At 43.0% G+C, this 12248-nt stretch overlaps 1 protein-coding gene across 3 annotated transcripts in view; it reads right to left on the bottom strand.

Annotated features, from left to right (window-relative positions):
- Positions 1–12248, bottom strand: part of pde1ca (phosphodiesterase 1C, calmodulin-dependent a) — a 292700-nt gene that overhangs the window by 147685 nt on the left and 132767 nt on the right. The gene's annotated exons all lie outside the window — the stretch shown is intronic.

Here is a 12248-nt window from a genome sequence, read left to right as displayed (position 1 = left end):
GTCAATTCCAGTCCACAGTTCCAAGAAAACTACTGTTCAAGGCTGCTTTTTCAATTCAATCTATAATCCATGTTCAAGCCTGAAGATTGGTTGATGGTGAAGTTAATATTTGATATATAGCCTAACTGCAGAATACATCCTAACAACTCCAAGACAAGTATTTTGGTTCAGAGATCAAAACTAATTATAGTATTCCAACTGAATTTTCACCAGAGCCCTGCAAAATCTCAGCAAATATTCCTTACTTTGTACTCCAGTCAGGAACAGCATCCCATTTGCCAACTGAACCTAAGTACTTAATTTCTATATTTCAAAATTGAACATACCGAGATCTTCTGCAGTAATCCACATTTGAAATTCTTTAACTATTTATTTATTTATATAGAGATACAGTGTGGAACAGGCCCTTCTAGCCCAATGAGCAGTATCACCCAGCAACCCACTGATTTAGCCCTAGCCTAATCACAGGGCAATTTACAGTGACCAATTAACCTGCTAAATGGTACGTCTTTGGATTGTAGGAAGAAAGTTGAGCACGTGGGGGAAACACACACTCTCACACAAAGGACGTACAAACTTCTTACCAAGGACACTGGAATTGAACTCCGAACTCTGACATGCCGAGCTGCAATAAAATTATTTAACTGCTACACTACCGTTAAAAAGCATGTTCTTCTATCCTTCCCTTCTAATCTCACATTTCCCACATTAAAAATCGATCTGCGGCATTTTATTCCACTTTAAAGATCAGATTAGCTTTATTTATCACATGTACAGTACATCAAAACGTACAGTGAAATGTGTTGTTTTGACTCAAATCGAATCAGTGAGGATTGCTCTGGGCAGCCTGCAAGTGTTGCTGTGCTTCTGGTGCCATCATAGCATGCTCAGAACTCAGTAACCCTAAACCTACACCTCTGGAATGTGGGATGAACCCACAGCATCTGGAGGAAACTCAAGTGGTCGAAAGGGAACATGCAAACTCGCTATGGCCGTAGTGGGAATCGCATCCCAATCTTACAGGTTAGTGCTAGAAAGCCATTGCTAACTGCTACGCTACCTCACTTATACAGTCGATTTTCCTTCGTGCACAATTTGCCTCATAACCATGGTTTTCCACTACCTAAAGAAACTGTATTGATTCATGAGACACACCAATAGCAAGTCTGGAAACCTTTAAAAAAAGAGACTATAGGTGTGGTGTATGAAGATTTAGACATTTGGGGGAAGGCAAATCATGAAATAAATAGCTACAGCGCAAATGAGGCTATTCAGTCAATCAAGCCTGTACTGGCTTTCGTCAGGTTCATTCCAGCTATTCCCCCTGACTAGCCCTGTCCACTGCTTTGCAAACGCTTTCCTTTCCGATACTTCTCCAGATCTCAACAGAATCTCTGCAGGTGCATTATAAACCTTAGTAAAAAAAATCTTCATTCACTTTCAAATCCCTTACTCACTCCTCCTTCAGTTAGTCCTGACGAAGGGTCTCGGCCTGAAACGTCGACTGCACCTCTTCCTAGAGATGCTGCCTGGCCTGCTGCGTTCACCAGCAACTTTTAAGTGTGTTGCTCTTCATTCACTTTTTTTTTCATCTGAACACATTCATTCATCGTCCTTAGTTCTTGACAATTGCCTTGCTTCTCTTGATTTGTTCTGGCCATCTGCTTCAGGATTTCAATTCCCCCTCAGAGCTCCTCATAACCTTCCACTTATGAGAACAGAGCTAGGAGAATAAACCCAAGTATCCACATTATTCATATATAATACTTCCTAGAATATTTTGGTAAACCTCTTTTACACACTTGGCAAAGGTTTATAGCCTTTCTGAGCAGAGCCACCCAGGACTGAATACTGTAGTTCATTGCTAGGTAGACCATGTTCATGAGAACTCACTTACTCATGTACTCCATGCATCTGTTTATAAAGCCCACGATCATGGTATGAGGCTTTAAATAATTTTCTCAACCGGTCTTTCATTTGACAAGTTATGTCCATATATATCTTATTGCACCTTAGAATTGTGCTCATAGGTCTATATTCTTTCTTACACTTATAGTAGATCAGTACTGGTGAGAGATATCAATTTTTTTTATTTAGACATACATCACAGCAACAGGCCCTTTTGGCCCAACAAGTTAACACCCCCCAACTACACCTTAGTAAGCCTAGTAAGCTACTAACCTGTACATCTTTGGAATGTGGGAGGAAACCAGAGCACCTGGAGGAAATCCATGTGTACAAACTCCTTACAGAATTGAACCCAAGCCTTTGGTGCTCTAAAGCAATGCACCAGCCACTATGCTATTGTGCCATCCATTATCCCAGTACTGATTAGGCCATGTAGAGTGCAAAGGTCCTGGAAAGGGCAGAATTTGTGTGGTATATCCAAGACAGCTTCCTCACAGAATATACACAGGAGCCTGCTCAAGGAGGAGCAATACTGGCCTCCTCTTAGGGAATGTGGTGGGCCAAGTAATTGAAGTAGCATTTGGAGAGCTCTACTGGTCCAGTTTCAGTTTTAGTTTTAAATTCACTATTAGTTTTAAAATAGTCATGGAAAAAATAGACAAAGGCCAGCTTTGAGGGCATTAGGCAGGATCTAGCTAGGGGCGACTATGTGACTCTCTATAAAAGCAAAGGAATAGGTAATAAACAGGACAACTTTAAAAGGGTCATAACAAGAATCCAAATGCTACAGTAGCTGGAGAGCAGGCTAAAAAGGGAAGTTAGAATGGCAAAAAACGTTTCTGAGATGGATTTAGCAGGCAGGGTTAAAAATAATTCCGAGGTTTTTGCATTATATTAACAGTAAAATTGTGACCAGGGAGGGACAAGGTCCTCCTTATGACCATCAAGGCGTCGATGTGTGGAGCTTCAGGAAATAACCAAGACTTTTAATGTCTATTTCTCCTTTGTGCTTACTAAAGAGAATATCAAGAATGCCAAAGAAATGTGGGTAATAAGTAGGTCTTGGAACATTTGCATATTACAAGGAAGAACTTATTTGCAGCCTTGAAGGTAAGCAAGTTCTCAGGGACTGACCAAACCCACAAGCGTTTTGGAAGGCCAGAGAAGAAATTGTAGAGGCTTTTGTAGAGATATTTGCTTTATCATTAGTGATGTGACAGAAGACTGGCATATAGCTGATGCTGCTCTATTGTTCAAGAGGTGTAGCAAAGACAGGCCAGGGTATACAGCCCGGTGAGCCTGACTTTAGTTGCTATCAAGTTATTGGAAGAAATTCTGAGGGACAAGATCTACCATCTTTTGGATAGTCAAGGCCTGATCTGGAACAGTGAATGTGGGTTGTGAGTGGAAAGTCATGTCGGGTGAGCCTTTTGGAGATTTTTTTCAAAAAGCTAAGTAAGACCATAAGACCATAAGACAAAGGAGCAGAAGTAGGTCATTCGGCCCATCGAGTCTGCTCCGCCATTTTATCATGAGCTGATCCATTCTCCTATTTAGTCCCACTCCCCCGCCTTCTCACCATAACCTTTGATGCCCTGGCTACTCAGATACCTATCAATCTCTGCCTTAAATACACCCAATGACTGGGCCTCCACTGCTGCCTGTGGCAACAAATTCCATAGATTCACCACCCTCTGACTAAAAAAATTTCTTTGCATTTTTGTTCTGAATGGGAGCCCTTCAATCCTTAAGTCATGCCCTCTCATGCTAGACTCCCCCATCATGGGAAACAACTTTGCCACATCCACTCTGTCCATGCCTTTTAACATTCGAAATGTTTCTATGAGGTCTCCCCTCATTCTTCTAAACTCCAAGGAATACAGTCCAAGAGCGGACAAACGTTCCTCATATATTAACCCTCTCATTCCTGGAATCATTCTAGTGAATTTTCTCTGTACCCTCTCCAACGTCAGCACATCCTTTCTTAAATAAGGAGACCAAAACTGCCCACAGTACTCCGTGAGGTCTCACCAGCACCTTATAGAGCCTCAACATCACATCCCTGCTCCTATACTCAATTCCTCTAGAAATGAATGCCAACATTGCATTCGCCTTCTTCACTACTGACTCAACCTGGAGGTTAACTTTAAGGGTATCCTGTACGAGGACTCCCAAGTCCCGTTGCATCTCAGAACTTTGAATTCTCTCCCCATTTAAATAATAGTCTGCCCATTTATTTTTTCTGCCAAAGTGCATAACCATATACTTTCCAACATTGTACTTCATTTGCCACTTCTCTGCCCATTCTTCCAATCTATCCAAGTCTCTCTGCAGACTCTCCGTTTCCTCAGCACTACCGGCCCCTCCACCTATCTTCGTATCATCAGCAAACTTAGCCACAAAGCCATCTATTCCATAATCAAAATCGTTGATGTACAATGTAAAAAGAAGCGGCCCCAACACTGATCCCTGTGGAACACCACTGGTAACCGGCAGCCAACCAGAATAGGATCCCTTTATTCCCACTTTCTGTTTCCTGCCAATCAGCCAACGCTCTATCCACGTATGTAACTTGCCCGTAATTCCATGGGCTCTTATCTTGTTAAGTAGCCTCATGTGTGGCACCTTGTCAAAGGCCTTCTGAAAATCCAAATATACAACACCCACTGCATCTCCCTTGTCTAGCCTACTGGTAATTTCCTCAAAAAATTGTAATAGGTTTGTCAGGCAGGATTTTCCTCTAAGGAATCCATGCTGAGTTCTGCCTATCTTGTCATATGCCTCCAGGTACTCTGTAACCTCATCCTTGACAATCGACTCCAACAACTTCCCAACCACCGATGTCAAGCTAACAGGTCTATAATTTCCTTTTTGCGTCCTTGCCCCCTTCTTAAATAGCGGAGTGACATTTGCAATCTTCCAGTCTTCTGGAACCATGCCAGAATCTATCGACTTTTGAAAGATCATCGCTAATGCCTCCGCAATCTCCACAGCTACTTCCTTCAGAACACGAAGGTGCATTCCATCTGGTCCAGGAGATTTATCTACCTTTAGCCTATTCAGCTTCCTGAGTAGTTTCTCTGTTGTAATTGTGACTGCGCACACTTCTCTTCCCTGCCACCCTTGAGTGTCCGGTATACTGCTGATGTCTTCCTCAGTAAAGACTGATGCAAAATACTCGTTCAGTTCCTCTGCCATCTCCTTATCTCCCATTACAATTTCTCCAGCATCATTTTCTACTGGTCCTATATCTATTCTCACCTGTCTTTTACTCTTTATATACTTGAAAAAGCTTTTAGTATCCTCTTTGATAGTATTTGCTAGCTTCCTTTCATAGTTAATCTTTTCTCTCTTAATGACCTTCTTGGTTTCCTTTCGTAAGGTTTTAAAAACTTCCCAATCGTCTGTCTTCCCACTAATTTTTGCTTCCTTGTATGCCCTCTCCTTTGCTTTAACTTTGGCTTTGACTTCTCTTGTCAACCATGGTTGCATCCTTTTTCCACTCGAAAATTTCTTCTTTTATGGAATATACCTGTCTTGCACATTCCTCATTTCTCACACAAACTCCAGCCACTGCTGCTCTGCTGTCTTTCCCGTCAGTGTCCCTTTCCAGTCAACTTTAGCCAGTTCCTCTCTCATGCCACTGTAATTTCCTTTACTCCACTGAAATACTGACACATCAGATTTCGGCTTCTCTTTTTCTAATTTCACAGTGATCTCAATCATGTTATGATCACTGCCTCCTCAGGGTTCCTTCACCTCAATCTCTCTAATCACCTCCGGTTCATTACACAATACCCAAACCAGTACAGCCGATCCCCTAGTGAGCTCAACAACAAGCTGTTCTAAAAAGCCATCTCGCAGACATTCTACAAATTCTCTCTCTTGAGATCCAGTGCCGACTTGATTTTCCCAATCCACTCGCATGGTAAAATCCCCCACAATTGTCATAACACTGCCCTTCTGAAAAGCCTTTTCTATTTCCAGTTGTAATTTGTAGTCCACATCCCTGCAGCTGTTTGGAGGCCTATAAATAACTGCCTTCAGGGTCCTTTTATCCCTGTTATTTCTTAGCTCAACCCATAAAGATTCTGTACCTTCCGATCCTATATCACCTCTTTCTAATGATTTAATATCATTTCTTAATATCATTTCTTACCAATTAAGCCACGCCTTCCCCTCTGCCTACCTTCCTATCCTTCCGATACACCATGTATCCTTGGACATTCAGCTCCCAGAGACATGCATCCTTTAGCCAGGTCTCAGTGATGGCCACAATATCATACCTGCCAATCTGTAGATGCACAACAAGATCATCCACTTTATTCCTTATGCTGCGTGCATTTAAGTACAACACCTTAAGACCAGTATTTGATACTTTTCGCTTTGATTTCACTGCAACTTTATCGCATTGCAACTCATCCCCATGGCTTCAAATTTGCCCCATCACCTGCCTGTCTTTCCTGACATTTTTACTGCTCACTATCTTAGATTTATTTCTGTTTTCCCCTTCCTCCGCTCTATCATTCCGGTTCCCATCCCCCTGCCAAATTAGTTTAAACCCTCCCTAACAGCTCCATTAAACTTTCCCGCAAGGACATTGGTCCCTTTCGGGTTCAGGTGTAACCTGTCCTTTTTGAGCAGGTCATACTTCCCCCCAGAAGAGATCCCAATTATCCAAGAATCTGAAGCCCTGCCCCCTACAGCAGTCTCTCAGCCAGACATTCATCTGCCTGATCCGACTACTCTTGCCCTCGCTGGCACGTGGCACAGGTAGCAATCCCGAGATTACTACCCTGGAGGTCCTGCTTCTCAGCTTCCTTCCTAACTCCTGTAAATCTCTCTTCAGGACCTTCTCCTTTGTCCTATCTATGTCATTGGTACCAACATGTACCAAGACAACTAGCTGCTCACCCTCCCCCTTTAGAATGTTCAGGACCCGATCCGAGACGTCCCGTACCCTGGCACCTGGGAGGCAACACACCATGCGGGTATCTCTGTCAGGCTTACAGAATCTCCTGTCTGTTCCCCTGACTATGGAATCCCCTACGACTACCGCATTTCTCTTCTCCCTCCTTCTCTCCTCCCTCCTTCTCTCCTGCACAACAGCGCCAGGCTCAATGCCAGAGACCCGGTCACCGTGGGCGTCCCCTGTCAGGTCATCCCCCTCAACAGCACCCAGAACAAGATATTTGTTGCTGAGGGGGACAGCTACAGGTCTGCTCTCCACTATCCGGGCATTTCCCTTCCCTCTCTTGACAGTGACCCAGTTTTCTGACCCCTGTAGCCTAGGGATGACTACCTCAGGGGATAGATGAAGGTAAAGCTGTGGATGTTGTCGATATGGCCTTTGACAATGCCTCAGATGGCAGGTTATCTAAAAGTTTAGTTTTCGTGGAACTCTGGGGCAGCTGGCAAAGTGAATTCAGAATTGCTTGATGGTAGAGGAAGCAGAGGATGATGTTTGAAGATCAATTCTCCGACGACAGATGTGTGAGTGATGGGATGTCCCAGGAGTCAGTGTGGGGACCCATGTTGTTTGTTATTTATGTAAGTGATTTGGATATGAATGTACATGGTACATTTCGCAAGTCTGCTAGTGATCATAAATTAGAGGATCTTACTGACAATGAAGCATGTTAAAATGAATTACAAAGACATCTTGATCAGTTAGGGAAATGAGCACAGGAATGGCAACTGGATTTCACAGCAGGCTCCTGTGTGAAGCGATGCATTTTGGACAGTCATCCCAGGGTAGGACCTATGCAATTAATGGCAGCGCACTGCCGAGTGTTATTGAACTGAGACCTGGGAGTAGACAAGGTGACAGGGTGGTAAAAAAAAGGCATTTAGTATGCTGGCCTTCATTAGTCACGGTATTGAGTTCTGCAGTAGCGATACTATGTTGCAGCTATACAGGTCACTAATGAGACCACACTTGGAGTACTGGGTACAGTTTCGGTCACCCCATTATAGAAAAGACATTGGCAAAGTGGAGAGGGTGCAGAAGAGATTCGCGAGCATGCAGCCTGATTTATAGGGAGAGGTTGGCCAACCTGGGTTTGTATTCCTTGGCACACAGCAGAATTAGAGGTAACCCTATAAAAGTTTATAAAATCATTAGGGGTATGTATAAGGCAGACAGTCACAGTCTTTTCCACTGGGTTGAGAAGTCCACAAGCAGAAGGCACAGATACAAGATAAGAGTTGTGAGATTGAAAAGAGTGTTGAGAGGTAATTTCCTTACACATAGGGTAGGGAGTACCTGCAGTGAGTTGCAAAAGGAAGTGGTTCAAGTGAGTACAACTGCAACACCTGTGAGACATTTGGAAAATCACATGGAGGTGAAGGGTTTTGTAGATCATGGGCCGAATGTGGGCAACTGGGATGACTATGGATGTCAACATAGACTAGTTTCCTGCCTTATTACTCTGTTGTTATGACTCCCCTGCAAAAAATAACTCACTTTATTTCGCAGCATTACATCTGCCATGCAATCACCTATTCCACCAGCTTGTCTATATCTCTCTTCCATCTCTAATTATCCTCCTCACAATTCAATAGGCATCCAAGGTGTACATTATCCAATTTAAGTCCTTGGCAATCAAGACCAAATCATTAAGAAAAGCAGTGATTCTGTAAGAACTACGGGGAAACTCCACTAATCATTTTGCTCCAGTCTAAAGAAAAAAAATTCTCTCATTACCAGCACTGTACAAAACACTGGAAGACCAAAGTGGGTCAGGCAACACCTATGGAGGGAAATGGAGAGTCACTGTTTCAAATCAAAACCCTTCATCGAGACTGGAAAGAAAGAGAAGAAATATTCAGTATAACGAGGTGAGGGCAGCCAGAGCTGGCGGGTGATTTGTGGATCCACAGTAGCGTAGTGGTTAGCACAACACTTTCCAAAACCAGCAAAATGGGTTCATTTCCCACCACTGTCTGTCCCTTGGCCACATGGATTTCCTCCGGGTGCTGCAGTTTCCTCCCACAGTCCAAAGATATACGGGTTGGTAGGTTAATTGGTCATTGTAAATTGTGCTGTGATTAGGCAAGGGTTAAATTAGGGCTTGGGGGCAGTGCAAGAAAGAGCCCACTCTGTGCTGTATCTCAATAAATAAACCCAAGTGATAGGTAGGTGAGGAACGAGGAGATTGACAATGGTTTGAAAAAACTGGGAGATGATAGGTGAAAGTGACAAAGGACTAAAGAAGATGGAATTTTATGGTAGAGGAGAATAAAAATGGAATGAAGGGAAGGGGTGGCGAGACGAATCAGTGGGAGGAATGTCTGGGCAATTGGCAGATTTAAAGAGTCGGTGATGGGATGACAAGGGGTGATATGAACCTGTGGGATAAAGCCACAATAAAGGGAAAAGCCAGGAGTGATTACTGGAAGTTACAGAAATCGATGTACATTCTGTCAGCTTGGAGACTACCAAGGTGGTATATGAGGTAGTCTCCAACCTGACAACATGAACATAGATTTCTCTTATTTCCAGGAACCACTCCCCTCTAACTCATTTGTTTCCAGTTACACTGATTTCCTCCCCCACCCTCTCAATCTGCCCACCATCCACACTACTTCCTTCCACCCTTTTATTCTACTTTCCACTAAACTCTTCTGCCTCATTTTTTTTTAAAGTCTCTTCTCTCTCTTTCCAATCCTGATAAAGGATCTTGACTGGAAGCATTGACTGTCTATTTCCCTCCATCCATGTTGCCTGACCCACAGACATGAGGAATTCTGCAGATGCTGGAAATTCAAGCAACACAGATCAAAGTTGCTGGTGAACACAGCAGGCCAGGCAGCACCTCTAGGAAGAGGTACAGTCGACGTTTCAGGCCGAGACCCTTCGTCAGGACTAACTGAAGGAAGAGCTAGTAAGAGATTTGAAACTGGGAAGGGGAGGGGGAGACCCAAAATGATAGGAGAAGACAGGAGGGGGAGGGATGGAGCCAAGCGCTGGTCAGGTGATTGACAAAGGGGATACGAGAGGATCATGGGACAGGAGGTCCGGGGAGAAAGAAAGGCGGGGGGGGGGGGACCCAGAGGATGGGCAAGGGGTATCTACCCCTCCCCCGCCCACTTTAAAATCTCTTACTAGCTCTTCCTTCAGTTAGCCCTGACGAAGGGTCTCGGCCTGAAACGTCGACTGTACCTCTTCCTAGAGATGCTGCCTGGCCTGCTGCATTCACCAGCAATTTTGATGTGTGTTGTCTGACCCACTGAGTTCCTTTAGCTCCTTTGTACCTTGTTCCTGATTTCCAGAAGTTGCAGTCTCTTAGGTTTGCTATGCTCATTACCAGACTGTTTCCAGTTGCTATATTCTCTGTTTCATTGCATGACCAATTTTGATGAAAAGTTTTATAACTTTTCAAATGTTTTTAGAAGTTCTATATATCACCTCAGTTACATTACATCAACCTTCTCAATGAATCTCATTGATTGAAGGGTCTATGGAGATCCATTAGAAGAATCAAAAGATCTCTCAAGTTATTAGTGAAACTCAGTTGAGCAAAACTTTGGAGGTGTAGGACGATCAAAGTCCCTGCATTGTCAAAATTCAAAGTTTAAAGTAAATTTATTATCGAAGTATGTACATGTCAACATATTATATACAATATATACATATACACTACCCTTTTTTCTTGCAAGCATTTACAGGAAAAACATAAGAAGTACAATAGATTCCATGAAAAAAAGACATACATAAACAAAGAATGACTGTCAGGGCATATTCTGGAGTTATGATATACAGTATAGCAAATAATAATTTACAGCAACCAGTCTTCAGATCTGAATGTGAATTATAGATTGAGTTTAAAATGCAGCTCAGAACAATGTTCTTCCTGGCACTATAGGCTGGGGTCAATTGCAAACCAGTAAACACTCCATTGACCAGAGATGTCTGCATATGCATGAATGCAGCCCAGAGGGAGTGGTGATTAACAATCAGTCTAATTTGTCTGGAGTGTTGGTGTGAAGATCTAGGTGTTTGAAAATTGTATGTACCTCAAAGGAAGCTTTCTGAATGCATTAAAACTATAGAATTGCCCTGCATATGTAATCTAATCTTCCGAGTGTCTCCAGTGGTGCCTATTTGTGCTGAATAAAGATTTCTCTATCACTAGCTTCAGTGTCTCTCCAGTGACTTTGTTCGCAGTCTCAACAATGATGAACAACCAATATGCAAAAGAAGACAAACTGTGCAAATAAAATAAAATAACAACAGTACTTAAAACACAAGTTGTGAAGAGTTCTTGAAAGTGTGTCTATAGTTGTAGAGTCAGTTCAGCATTTAGGTGAGTGAAGTACTCCACATTGGTTCAGGACCCTGATGGTTGTAAGGTAATAACTCTTCCTGAACCTGGTGGTCTGGGATCTGAGGCCCCTGTATCTTCAGCTCAACGGTAGTAGTCAGAAGAGACTACTTGAATGGTGGGAGTCTTTGATGACGAACGTTGCTTTCTTGTGACAGCTCTCCATCTAAATGTTCTCAGTGGTAGGGAGGGTTTTACCTGTGATGGACCGGGCTGTAACTACCACTTTCTACAGTTTTATTCTGTTTTTATCAATGGTCCGCTTCTGGGCATCGGTATTTTCAAATCAGATCATGATGCAACTAGTCAGGACACCTCCATTGTGCACCTAGAGAAATTTGTCTAAGCTTTTGGCGACATGTCAAATCTACGCAAACTTCTGAGAAAGTAGAAGTGCTGTCATGCCTTCTTTGTGATGGCATGGACTTACTGGTCCCAGGACAGGTCCTTTTCATACTTTGGATATTATTTCAGTTGAAAACCTTGACATGTTTTTAATTCACCTTTTCAAAGCTGTTAGATAGTATTATAGTGAATGTTCCAGTGAAACTGGGAGGATTAGGGGAAGTACAAGAAACAAAAGCCTGGTGAGTTTAACCTGGGGTCCACACAGCCCTTGCTATGATATTGGTCTATGGCATAAAAAAGGTTGGGAGCCTCTGGTTTCACGTGTCTGCAGGAACTGGGTCTCTCATGAATTTAAAAAGAGTGCACCATCAAGCACTTCAATGAGGTTCAAGGAGGTTATCTTCCAGCTGCCAATTATTCAGGGATTCTCATTAGATGTACTGTGTTTATCAGAATTTTATTGTACTAAAAAATAGATGTTGGCTGGCAGACGTCAAGAATTATAAAGATCAGATCTCAGGACTGTGATAGTATACATATACTTTCACTGCATTTTAACATCACTGGGCTACGCTACAGGGCAATCTCAGATAAGGTTAGCCACAGGCAAGGTTGATGGGCTGAAAGTAGAAACACAGGCTCCTCAGCCTGGGCAAGAACAATGAC

Source organism: Mobula hypostoma, chromosome 1, assembly GCF_963921235.1.
Source record: "Mobula hypostoma chromosome 1, sMobHyp1.1, whole genome shotgun sequence".
Lineage (NCBI taxonomy): Eukaryota > Metazoa > Chordata > Chondrichthyes > Myliobatiformes > Myliobatidae > Mobula > Mobula hypostoma.
Note: the sequence above shows the minus strand (reverse complement) of the source record. Positions and strands in the feature narration are given on the sequence as shown.